General features: G+C 43.4%; 1 long non-coding RNA gene across 1 annotated transcript in view; it reads left to right on the top strand.

Annotated features, from left to right (window-relative positions):
* Positions 1-7,545, top strand: part of LOC113599174 (uncharacterized) — a 113,932-nt gene extending 106,387 nt beyond the window's left edge. The window contains exons 5-6 of the long non-coding RNA XR_008295174.1: positions 3,403-3,678; positions 6,200-7,545. This is a non-coding gene — a long non-coding RNA (uncharacterized LOC113599174). The remainder of the gene's footprint in view (positions 1-3,402; positions 3,679-6,199) is intronic.
* Positions 7,546-12,379: the final 4,834 nt, after the last annotated feature.

Raw genomic sequence — 12,379 nt, forward strand, 5'->3', positions numbered from 1 at the left:
CTAGAGTTTTTCTCACGAAGTGATGGTGAGGTTTGTGAGATCCTTTTCCTGGACCTACTGAGATGTTCACGTGATTTCTCTCCTTTGTTTTTTAATGGGATGGGTTACATTGGGTTTTTTTTGGGTTTTTTTTGTTTTTTTTGCTTTACCCAACCTTGCATTTATTTGTGATAAACCTCACTTGGCCATGATATGTTATCCCTTTTATATATTGATGGATTTGATTTGCTAATGTTTTGCTAAGGCTTTTTGCATCTCTGTTCATGAGGAATATCGGTTTGTAATTTTTTTGTAGTGCATTTGTCAGATTTTGGTATTAGGAATATGATTAGGAATATTAGGCTTTTTAAAGAAGGTCAAGAGGTAACTTCTCCTCCTTTGTTTCTGTAAGAGATTAAGATTGGCATTATTTCTTAAGTGTTTGATAGACTTTACCATTAGCACTATGTGGGCCAGAAGTGTTCTTTGTGGGGGAAACAATTTTAATGGTGAATTCAACTTCTTTAACAGATTTCAGGTCATTTATTTCTTCTTGTGTCCATTTTGAAAAATTGTATTTTTCAAGGGGTTATTCATTTCATAAACATTGTCAAACTTGTTGGCATAAAGTTGTTTGGAATATCCCTTTATTTTTCTTTTAAGATCTGTAAGATTGGGGCACCTGGGTGGCTCAGTCAGTGAGGCGTCCGACTTCGGCTCAGTTCATGAGTTCAAGCCCGTCATCGGGCTCCGTGCTGACAGCTCAGAGCCTGGAGCGTGCTTTGGATTCTGTGTCTTCCTGTCTCTCTGCCCCTCCCCTGCTTGTGTTCTGTCTCTCTCTCAAAATTAAATAAACATAAAAAATTTTTTTTGAAAAATATAAATAAATAAAAGTAAATATTTTTTAAACTTTAAAAAAAAAGCTCTGTAGGATTTGAGGCACTATCCTTCCTTTCATTCTTCATAGTGGTCATTTGCATTTTCTCTTTATTTTTTCCTTGTTCAATCTAACTAGGGATTTATCAATTTTATTGATCTTCTCAAAAATTCTTTTTTTTCTTTTTTGCTGTTTATTTCCTCCATTGTTTATCTGTTTTCTATTTCATGGATTTTCACTCTTTATTATTTGCTATTTTTCTACTTACTTTGAGTTTAGTCTATCATTCCTTTATTAGCTTCTTAAGAAGAAAACTTGGGGAGCACCCAAATGACTCAGTCAGTTGAGTGTCCGACTCGATTTCAGTTCAGGTCTTGATCTCCGGGTCATGGACTCAAGCCCCGTGGTAGGCTCTGTGCTGGGCAGGATATATATGTGTTTTTCCTTGAGATTTTTTTTTCTCTAGAAGAGTATTGTTCAATTTCTAAATATTCTAATATTTTTGAGATCTCTTTTTGTTATTGGTTAAATTTGTTATTAGTTAAATTCTAGCGTGGCCAGAAAATATACTCTGTATGATTTTTGTGTTACCCAAATTTTTCTTCATTTTTCTTCATTCCTATGGGAAAGAAGATGTGCTGCAATCTTTTACCTGCTAACCTGAAACAGAATTCTCTCCCACTTAACTTAGTTTCTGGAAGACGGGAATTAACACCTTAGAGTTGATGTGTGGCAGGGCTTGCCACATAACAGAAGTTCAGTAAATATAAGAATTAAGTTATTAACGAATGGTGAAGACTGGGACAAGGGAAGGGTTATGACTAAAACATGGATTTACTGTCAAGTTTAACTCATGGTATAACATGCAAACACATGGCTCCATACAGTTTGTGAAAGAACTCCAGGAAGACAGAAGGATGGGTATGAACTCTACAAATCCAAATGTGGTTGAAATTGATCTCAAAATGTAGTAATACAGTAATTATCATTTTCATTGTGCTTTGTAGTTGATAGCTTAGATACCTTTTCTCATAGAAGGGAAGGCATGATGTAGAATGATCCATGTGGTTTCTGGAGACCTCGCTATTGAGCTCAGAAATTGAGGGGATGTAACCACTAGAATTACAAGAATCTATTAAGAAAATGGATACTAACAAGAAATGTAAAGTGGGGATGGCTGGTGCTAATGAGGCTGATAATAACAGCTAACATTTACTGAGCATTTATTTTGTAATAAGCGCGATGCTAAACAGTGTATGCTCCCAACAACCCTATCTTATGATACCCACCTCGCAGATGAGACCCAGACAGCAAACTGATTTGTCCAAGGTCATACAGTTAAAAAATGAGGAAGCCAGGATTTGATTTTGATGAGACGCAGACAGCAAACTGATTTGTCCAAGGTCACACAGTTAAAAAATGAGGAAGCCAGGATTTGATCCCAAGCACTACAACCTTTGAGATTTGTGAAAAAGTTCTGAAGGCTGTTATTATTCCCTGGGACTCGTCATAAATGGAAACTTCGACTCTCCAGGTAGGGGTAGGATTTTGCACACATATTTGATCTGTATCTCCCTCCAGAAGTAGAGTCAGCAAGGGATTTTCAGTGTAAAAGAGGTATTGTGAAAAGCCAGTGTGTGTGGGCGGGGGCTTGGGAGCAAGGAAGGGGAAGCCAGTCTGTGAGGGGCAAGTCGAAAATTAAAGTTTGAGACAGATCTAGTACAGGCTTGAAAGGGGCCAAGGACTGGTGACAAGAGTAGAACCAAATGGGGACAAGAACAAGACAGAAACCAGAAGCTAATAGTGCAGGACCACTATTCGACCCCGCATGGGCCAGGCACTTTTTTGTTTGTTTTTAATTTTTTAATGTTTATTCATTTTTGAGAGACACAGTGAAAGTAGGGGTGGGGCAGAGAGAGAGGGAGACACAGAATCTGAAGCAGGCTCTAGGCTCTGAGCCGTCAGCACAGAGCCCGACATGAGGCTCGAACCCACGAATGGTGAGATCATGACCTGAGCCAAAGTCAGACGGTTAACCAGCCACCCAGGCGCCTGGACCAGGCAGTTTTAAAGCCATTATATCATGTGATCTTCACAGCCACTCTAAGAGGTAATTACTACTGTGTCTCCCTTATAGATCTGCACCAGGCACGTGTAGAGTGTGTGTTAGCATTTGATGGACTTAGAATTCCAAGATCTTAAACACTGTTTGTCTCCAGCCATAGTGGAAAGTTTTGGTTCAGAATCTGAGGGTGAGAAATGGAGACAGGGGACAGTCAGGAAGCCAGTGACTGGGACAGATCCCTCTTGGTACTACTGCCATTACAAGCTGGCTTCTGGTGAGCCATCTAGTTTTTTGCTGGTACTGCTCCTGGGGCTGCTAAGAGACACCCAGACTTCTCAAACAAAGTTGTTAGTTATGTTTGGCAAGGGACAAAAACACATCCGTGGCTTGATCAATACTCTTATTGGCGCTCGCATCCGTGGCTTGATCAATACTCTTATTGGGTAACACAAAAATCATACAGAGTATATTCCCTATCCAGGAAAGAAACTTCAAGTTGGAAGAGGCAAGGTTCCCACAGATGTTGGTGACAGAAAATGGAAACCCAGGCAAGAAATAAGGAATGTTCTAAAGGCCCGCTCAGGGTCCCAGGGCCTGGCCAGATAAATTAAATTCTAGGAGACTTATCTGCTTTTGAAGAGCTGAGACTTTGAGGGAAGGGGCTAGAAGCCCTGCCACTGGAAAGTTACGATCTTTTAAAAAAATGGGCAGGCAGTTTGGATGATCTTTGGTCACGCGAGCTGGACATTGTCTCCAGGTGAGAAGCAAGGAGTCAATGCATTTTCCCGGATGTACCACATTTCTTTCTGAGAGTTGCTAGACTGGTTTTTGGGTATTGTGTAAACAGAATGCGTTTGTAGCAGTCCTTTTGACAGCTAAAGTCCCTGTCCTTGAAGACAGATGAGATGAACCTCTGGGCAGGAGCAGAAGGTAGCCGGATCAGGTAGATGAAGAACTGATTGAATATAGAGTACTAATTAATAGATTGATGACGATCCGGAGAAAGGATCTTTCACACTACAGGTTTCTGGCCTCCGTCTTGCCTTGTTAACTATTTTTATTAATGACTTGGATGAAGACGTTGATGGCCTGGTGATAAAATTTGTGGGTGACACAAAGCTGGAAGAGCTAGCTCATAAGTTGGATGGCACAATTGGGATGCAAAAAAGATCTGACGGACTGAAACAATGGACCAGATCTAATAAGATTATGTTTAATGGGGATAAATGCAAAGTCCTGCACTTGTTTAAAATAAACAAACAACTAAGATGGAATGAGCAGCAGATGCGCTTTGATAGTAGCCTATGTGGAAATGATAGAGATGTTTCAGTTGGTTATCGGCTCAAAACGAATCACTGGTGCGCCGTAAATTTGGACTGTAACGGGAAGGGGGTAGAATATAAGAGAGGCAATAACCTTTCTTCCTCCAAAATGATGGCTCTTATTTTCAGTTTGCTATATGGCAAACATCTTTCTGTGGATTCTCTCATCCAGTCTCACTATCCTGTCAGGGGCTACTATTACCCCATCTTACAGATAAGGAAACTGAAGCCCGAGGAGACTGAGTAACGTGTCCAAAGTCACATACAAGAGCCGGGACATGAACATGGTGTTCTGATCCCACCTTGTGCTAAACCACCATTCCAGGCTGCCTTTGGGCCCTTTGGCTTACACCTAGATAGAGCTGATATACCTTATACCTTGGTATATCCGGTCACCTTATAAAAGTAATATCTCTACACAGACAGAGTTGAAGACTTGAGATCATAGACATATGGGATGAGAAAAGGCAGGCTGGGCCATGGTGGGAGGGACACAAGGAAGAAGGCGGGTGTTAGGATCCCTGCCTTCATATGTATAACAGGCTTCAAGTGTTCCTTCCTGGAGGCCTGGAAGGCAGAGCCATGGCCAAGGGGGTGAAAATACAGAGGCATGTTTAGGTTCAAGTAACAATGCACTTTCTAATAATTTGAGCACTCTTGACGATTGGACTGGCATCTCATGAGGGAGTGTCCCTAGATGGCATCCAGCACGGGCCAACTGATCACTTGTCAGAAGCAGACGCTGGACCAGGTGACCTTTTGAGTTCTTCTCCTACTGAGGCCATCTCTGCTTCTGGACTAGTCCTAACATCTGGACTAGGGAGTCGGGGCACTTTTAGGCACAGGGGCAAGTCCTGCAGTTTTTGATTTATTGCATTTCAACAATGAATGCTGATAACCTGTTCCCCTTCAGGGAGTTTTTATTTTATTTTGTTTTATTTCATTTCATTTCATTTCATTTCATTTCATTTCATTTATTTTCTTAAACTTCTATTCTTTGGGGATTTTTGAAGTATGTACTATACTCTTTATCCATATAACAAAAGCTGCCAGGCAGACCCACTGTGGAAGGATTTAAGAACAAATAAGGAAACAAACACATATAATGCTCTCTACTTCCTTGTGGTGTTTGTATCTTCTCATTTACAGCCAACTTATCAGATAGCTGATACTGTCAGGATTTTTTGAATAGCTGCATATATACCTTTCACTCTGCCTTTGCTATCCCAAAATTGGCCCTTCTGAATCCTCTCTCCCCTGTTCTGCTGCGGTCTGGTGAAAGAACTATTACATTAATAGTTAGGACTATAAATAGGAAATGAGTAAATAGGTTCAGAGAAAGGAACCAGAGACCTGTTCAGTTAGTAAATTGCATGATACAATCTATAATACATGGACTTTGGTACGTCCATTTGATTAGAGACTTCTCTCTTCCCCACTTCCAAAACTCTAGAGTATCTTGTATCTTTGTTCTGGGAAGCTTAAGGTGTGTGGACTTGTGGCCCCATATGTAAAATGCTTTTAAAGTTCAGCTTCCCATGTCAAGAGAAGGAACAATGGCCCGGCAGTGAGGCCGCCACCCCAGCACGCACCGGCCGGCTAAGCCATCGGAGCATCCGGTGGGGCCCCTGTGTGTTGGGGAAAACAGTGGCTGCCCAGGATAACGAGACCATGTCAGGCATTGTAGGCAAATATGCTTGGGCCAGCACTCCACAGTCTCACGCTGCAGTTGTGTGTTCCTAGGGAGCCCACACCATCTTAATCATGCCTGCCAGGGAAGAAATTCTCCTTTCTCTTTTTTTCCCCAAGACGTATTTCCCCTGTATCGTTTAAACATATTAAATCACTGTTAGTACGCAGAGTGGGCATCATGTTAGCATAAGATCTAATCAGAGCGAGTCTGCTGGTCTCCAAAGGCTTTATTCTTTTTGTCTCTTTCCTCTGTTTTCTTGTTAGACTGAAGAGCCTTTTCTGACATCCTCATTTGTTCTGCTGTGTAATAGCATGGGATCTTTCAGAGCTGTCGACATCTGCTACACTCTAGAGAGCTGCAGAACCGAGCCAGCAAAGCAATAATAATTATGCCCAAATGGACTGCAAAGGATGTAAGAGATAAGAAGGAAGACCAGAAAAAAATACACTCGATGCAATGGTGTTCCAGCCTGAAGTGAGTGAATGTGTGTGCGTGTGTGTGCATGTAAATGTACAGTCGCTGAGGCCATACACCTGTATGTGCGTTGAGGACGCAAATCCTTTTCCTGAGAGCAGTGGACTGGAAATCAGTCTGGCTCAGGGTTCTCCAAATTCCCAATCCTTGCTCCTTCCCCCAGAAGGCCACACTCAATGTAGGTGCGGCTTCCTACATTGCAGGGTAGTTTGTAGGACACTGTGGAGAGAGACCTTCTTCCTTCTGCCCCCCGCTCCACCCTTATGCGTAGCTGTGTCTTCGTCCCTGGAACTACTCTGAGGATAAATTCGGCTTGTTGGAAAGAGGCTGTACATCTTCCTGATTGTCAACACGCTAGTTATTAAATACCTGGCCTGTTGGGCCTCCCCTAGGATTAAAACTAGCAAACTGGCATCTACTGGATGCTTAGTATTTGCCAGGCACTGTGTAAGCCCTTCATGTGCAGGATCATTCTTCCTTAAATAACTCTACCAGCTTGGTGTCACTGTATCCCCATCTGCAGGTGAAAAGATTAGGGCATGGAGGGTCCCCCAGCTGACAAAGAGGGGCTTCAAAAATGGACCCTGGGCCTCTCCTACCCCGGCATCGGCCTTCCTGGGTACAAGGCCATATGCCCAGAGGCCCCACTTGTGCACCGACAGAGAGACTGGTTTTTAAGGCTGTGGTTACTGGAGAACAAAAGAACCGGTCGTGCCGTTCATGTGTGACTCTTCACAAAGCAGCCAGGCCGCTCAGTGACACACTTGGTCACTTTCATGAACAACCAGTCAGTTGAACAAAGAGAACCGAAATAAAATAAACTCCCCAAACCAAGGGAGCCCAGGTTTTTTTTTTTTCCTCCCCCATTGGGTTAGCTGATTATTTTGCAGAATCCGAGGCTCCTACCGAGGCCAGTTGTCTTGAGGTCACTTAGGGCCCAGGAAGGGCGAGCAGGCCCCACACCTGGTCTCAGGACCCTGCTTCAGCCAGAAGCCAGCGCACCTGGGATGGACCAGCCCTCAGCAACAGTGGGAGGCTCGTCAGTCGAGAACGTATTCTTCCTGCCTATGCCATCCACCTCCCTCAACCCTATTCCAGCCCTGGCCCCACCATATAGCCCCACCGCTCCCACTCTGGAACTTATACCGTGATCTCCCGACATCCTTTACTTCTTCAGAAGCCTCCTTAGAAGGCCCAGGTGACTCATTTATGCTGGAGTGACCCCTCTTAGACAGATTCATTTTAACTAGAGGAAATGCTTGAATTAGACCAAAGGATTACATCTCCAGTAGTGGTATCATAGGCTTCCCCTTCTCCTAGTAAGGGAGCCAGTGGCTCTGGGGAAAGCCTCCATGGTATCTTTATCATCACGTTCTGTGAAAAAGGGAAGAGCCTTTTTCCATCTACTTCAGTGGCTGGATGAGGGTGGAGCAGAGACCAGGGTACAGAACTTCACACAGGTGTCCCACTCAAGACTTGGGAGTCGTGGGGGTCCTTCTGGGAATGCATTTCACAGACTTAACAGTGCGAAATGTGAAATTCAACACCCAGTAACATTTTGGAGCGAAAAGAGAAAAAAACTGACCTAAACAGTTAAAAGCTTGGGCAGGAAAATGGGCAAACAGGGATTGTTCTGGGGATGGACGGAAAAAAACCTCGAATGAGGGGGGGAAAAAAAGTCACGTGCACCACAACATCTACCCGCAGCTGTGTTGCTGAAAATCCCCCAACAGGAAGCGTGAGCAGCCAGTGGGATGGAAGCTGCCAGTACAATGAAGCATCAAGGAGGGCCAGGGCTGGTTGGGGCTGTGGATGAAACTGGAGCCCATCTGGGACCTCTCTGCATGTGCCGGGCATCGGTACACATGTGGTCAGGCGCAACTGGGCCAGAATTAATACATTTTGTTAATGTTTTTATTTCTGAGAGCGAGAGAGAGAGAGAGAAAGCACGAGCATGGGAGAGGCGGGTGGGTGCAGAGGGCCCCAAAGAGGGCTCTGCGCTGACAGCAGCAAGCCAGACACAGGGCTTGAACTCAAAAACTGAGATCATGACCCTGACTGAAGTGGCACCTTCAGCCGACTGAGCCACCCAGACACCCCCAGAATTAGTATTCATAGCCCAGTGATAGTAATGGTCACACCATGTTCATTGATGGTAGCTCCTAGAACCACAAGTAGCCAGCAGGTGAAATGTACTCAGCTAACCATGATTTGGGTTATAACACATCACATCGTCCTCTTGGCTTTTGGTTTTTGACGTGATGATTCTTTCACCTCCGTAAAGAGTTGTAAGCCATACAGGAACTCTAATGACAATTTAGGAATTCATAGGGTACGTGTATGATTCTGTATTGTCTTCCTGAGTCCCCGTGTTCAGTCATTTGGATCCGTAGCTGATCTTCCCTGGTGAATTGGAACAATGTGTGGAGAGCCCCCAAGGGAAGGAACTCTGAGATCTTAGGGAAGCCAGTGGACACAGGGCTCCTATAACCCTTTCTGGAAGGGGTACAGATGCGAGAGAGCTGGCCCCTGAGAGCATCTATGCAGCCAAAGGCCACTGCCTGGCTCAAGTCCATGCAGATCAGCATATCTGCATATTGTATTTCAGTAGGGACTGCTGCTCTTGATTTAATTAATAGTTTGTTTGCATAATTTTCCTTAGGAAGGACTATTAGCACATCAAAAGGACGTTAAAAGTATCCTTGGTAATAATAAATACAAACCTAGTTTATCACTTTGTCAGTTTCAACAAACACCACTCTGATATGCTAACCTTTCCCATGGAGGCGCCCTAGTTAAGTCAACAGCCAGACAAGTGGGAGAAGGGAACATAGGCCCAGTCTGTGAACTGGTTGATGGGGGAAGCCAAAATAATTTCTGTGAGGATACATTTTTTGAATTCCCGAATACCTGAAAAACGCCAGAGGCATGTGTATGACTTTTCCTTCCTCCCTCCTCCCACTTAAAAGCTTTTGTAGAGAACCTGCTGAGCTGGTAGCACTTTTCTTTGCATCTCAAGGGAGCACTTTGTAAAAATGTTTTTAGAGCACTAATTTTTATACACCCCCCGCCCTGCCCTGCCCAGGGGAAGAAGGAAAGGTGGGTCATTTACATGAAATTAAAGATTTTTGTACAGCCCATCTCTGTCCCACCCCCGAAGAAGAGAGAGGGAGAACAGCAAATGTCCTTGAAACGTCGGTAGCCATGCGAGGTTTGATTCAAGAAAGAAAATGGCCTCTGAAGGCGGAAGGCAGGGAACCACAGAGAATGACCAAGCCCCTCAGTGGCTCAAGATACGCCAAAGTACAGGTGAAACCAAACAACCTGATCATGTACACCTCTGGGTGGGACGGAGGAAGCTTCGCTCTGTGTGGCAGGTATATTCAGTAAAATCTCCCTAGCCTCTCCATGGAAACTTCGGCAGTTAAAGCCCGTGGGCCACTTTCAAAACCTAAAATTCAACTCTTTTAGCTAAAAAGAGAAGTTATTTATCTTAGTCATCTGTGTACTACCTCCAACCTCATTTTCTGCAACAAAAGATACTAAACATAGTCATTGCCTGGCATGTCTGAGCCTGGTCTTATTAACTGGAAACTGGAGAAAGAAGTTCAGAAATTGACAAAAGATCACCGAGGCAACTAGAATGACATCTGAAGTAGACGGGTGGTTTTGCCCTTTGCCAGCATCTGCTCCTACTCCCCCAGGCCCTTTGGAACTCTGGCTCTGTGTGGCATTTCCATGGGCTTCCAGGAAAGAAGATCCAAAGCCACCTCCCAACTCCACTCTCTCCAGGGGAGTCTGATCTGGTCTGGTCGGGGGTAATCTCAACCTACTGACAGCGGTTGGTTCAGAAATGAGCATGTAATCATTTGGGCCAGTGAGGCAAAAAAAGATTTTTCTTGGAGCCTCTGGGGGAAAATATCCTTCTTCAGAGACTGCCTTGGGAAGCATTTCTCTGGCCATCACATGTCCCTGGATGTGAGGCCATCTGCTACACGTGCCCTGCTACCAGGTTGAGGCTGAAGGTGCAGGCAGAAGAGGGCAGAGCTTAAGAGAGCAGCACGAAAGAGGGCCAGGAGCCCCAAGACCCCGTCAACCCCAAAGCCTCAAGTTCCTCTAGACTTTGGTTTTGTGGCCGTACTTTATGTTAGTTTATAAGCCAGTTTGAGTTTTCTGTTGCTTGCAAGAAAGGAATCTTAACTAATACAAGTTGTCAAAAACTAGAAACTTCTAAGTAGTCCTCATGAGAAAGACAAAACCTGTTTGTTGCCTGCGTAAAAGGAAGAATGTAATATTGACTAATGGATGAAAAGAAGAGAAACTGCATCGTGGTGATAGAACTAGGATGGCTTCCTCCACAGTGCAAAGGGTTCAACTATCAAATAATTTAGCGCCGAACCTAAGGCACTGTCATCACTCAGGATAGTTTGAACGTGACCAGGTAAAGTGGTCTAAAATCCTAGATATCTACCAGGGCCGTACTCCACCTCAGCAGAAGACCTGTTGCAGAGCATGAAGCAGATACAACCTAGTATATAATCTAAAATCGCCCTGGTCAAGAGACTGTTCTGGAGGCTCTGACAATAATCATACAGTTCCCAGTGGAAGGGCATGGTCTGGAGGAAAGTCACTTGAACTTGGGGAAGCCAAGTCCGGTTTTGTGCAAAAATAAAAATGGAAGGCTTCACGAAATTGGAAAAGTATCCCTCCCCATCTGAAATACACCCCCCGAGTCCCTGCTATTTGAAATTGTCAACTGGAGAATAAAGACAGAGATAAAGGATCTCAAATGCAAATTTCCATGAGAGCACTAACACAGTACTAACAGCTTGGCCACTCGAAAGTCTATCTCACTAGTTCAAGAAAGTAAGCTTTGTGACGCCAGAGGTATTTTTGTCTTGTTCATTACTTTATCCCTTAACTAAAAGGGTGTTTAACCCATAATACATGCAAAATCACCATTTGTGACTAAATGAATGACCGATAATCTGAGTCTTACCCAGAGCAAACTTTTATGGGAAAGAAGAAAATCTCCAGAGGTGGATTTATAACGAGGCTGAGGAATGTTAAGCATTAGTGCCCCTCTCTGTGCTAGGAGGAACCCTACCAACGCATTCACTTGTCATATGTTTTTGCAAAATTTGTAAAAGTCAGATATTTTAGTCTTGACAGGTCAGACTTCTGTCTCTTTCGACTCCAACTTGCTCTCCTACCAGGTGCCATCAGTCACTGCAGGCTTTTGGGGGGGAGGGAAGCTAAGTCAAGTGGATTTGAAATATACTAATTTTTGTGTAGCAGGATATATTTATGTGATTCATAGTCACTTCTGCATGTAGTATTTCTAGCCTTCCTCTTGTGGGAGTGAATTCCCACTGTAGAAACACATCTGATGTCCTAACATAAAGGCACATACAGATGTTGTATGACAATACGAGTGTGTTCTGTGACCTTAGTGGAGGCAAAGGAATGTTTGAAATGGGGCCAGAAGCTAGTCCATGGAAAATTTTTTCCAATCAATTGCAAACAAAGCGTTCTGTTTTCATTGACACCTAGTTAAAATGAGGTTTTTCTCCCATTGGGAATATACATGAAGACGCAGCGAATACTTTTGTGGTTTTGTGCCATATCATGAAATCATTTTTCAAATTTTTGCAAATGACATTAATAGAAATTATTCTGATATCTACAAATGAATTGAAACCAAACAAAACCAACCCAGATCATTCCAAAAGTAGTAAACCATTAAGAGGAAGAGATAAATTGCTAATAGAAATAATAAATAGGCTCTTAGATTATTTAATGATGCAATTAATGAAGAAAAGTGATTATGTGAACATATTTAAATTTCTTTATGATTTGACAAGGATATTCATGTTGACAAAGATGAATTCATGTTGACACACACTGTGTGTCAGTGAGGACATTGCAACAAACTCGTTAACAGAGAGCACTGTCAATTCAAAACATCT

This window comes from Acinonyx jubatus, chromosome C1, assembly GCF_027475565.1.
Source record: "Acinonyx jubatus isolate Ajub_Pintada_27869175 chromosome C1, VMU_Ajub_asm_v1.0, whole genome shotgun sequence".
In the NCBI taxonomy this organism is placed as follows: Eukaryota; Metazoa; Chordata; class Mammalia; order Carnivora; family Felidae; genus Acinonyx; species Acinonyx jubatus.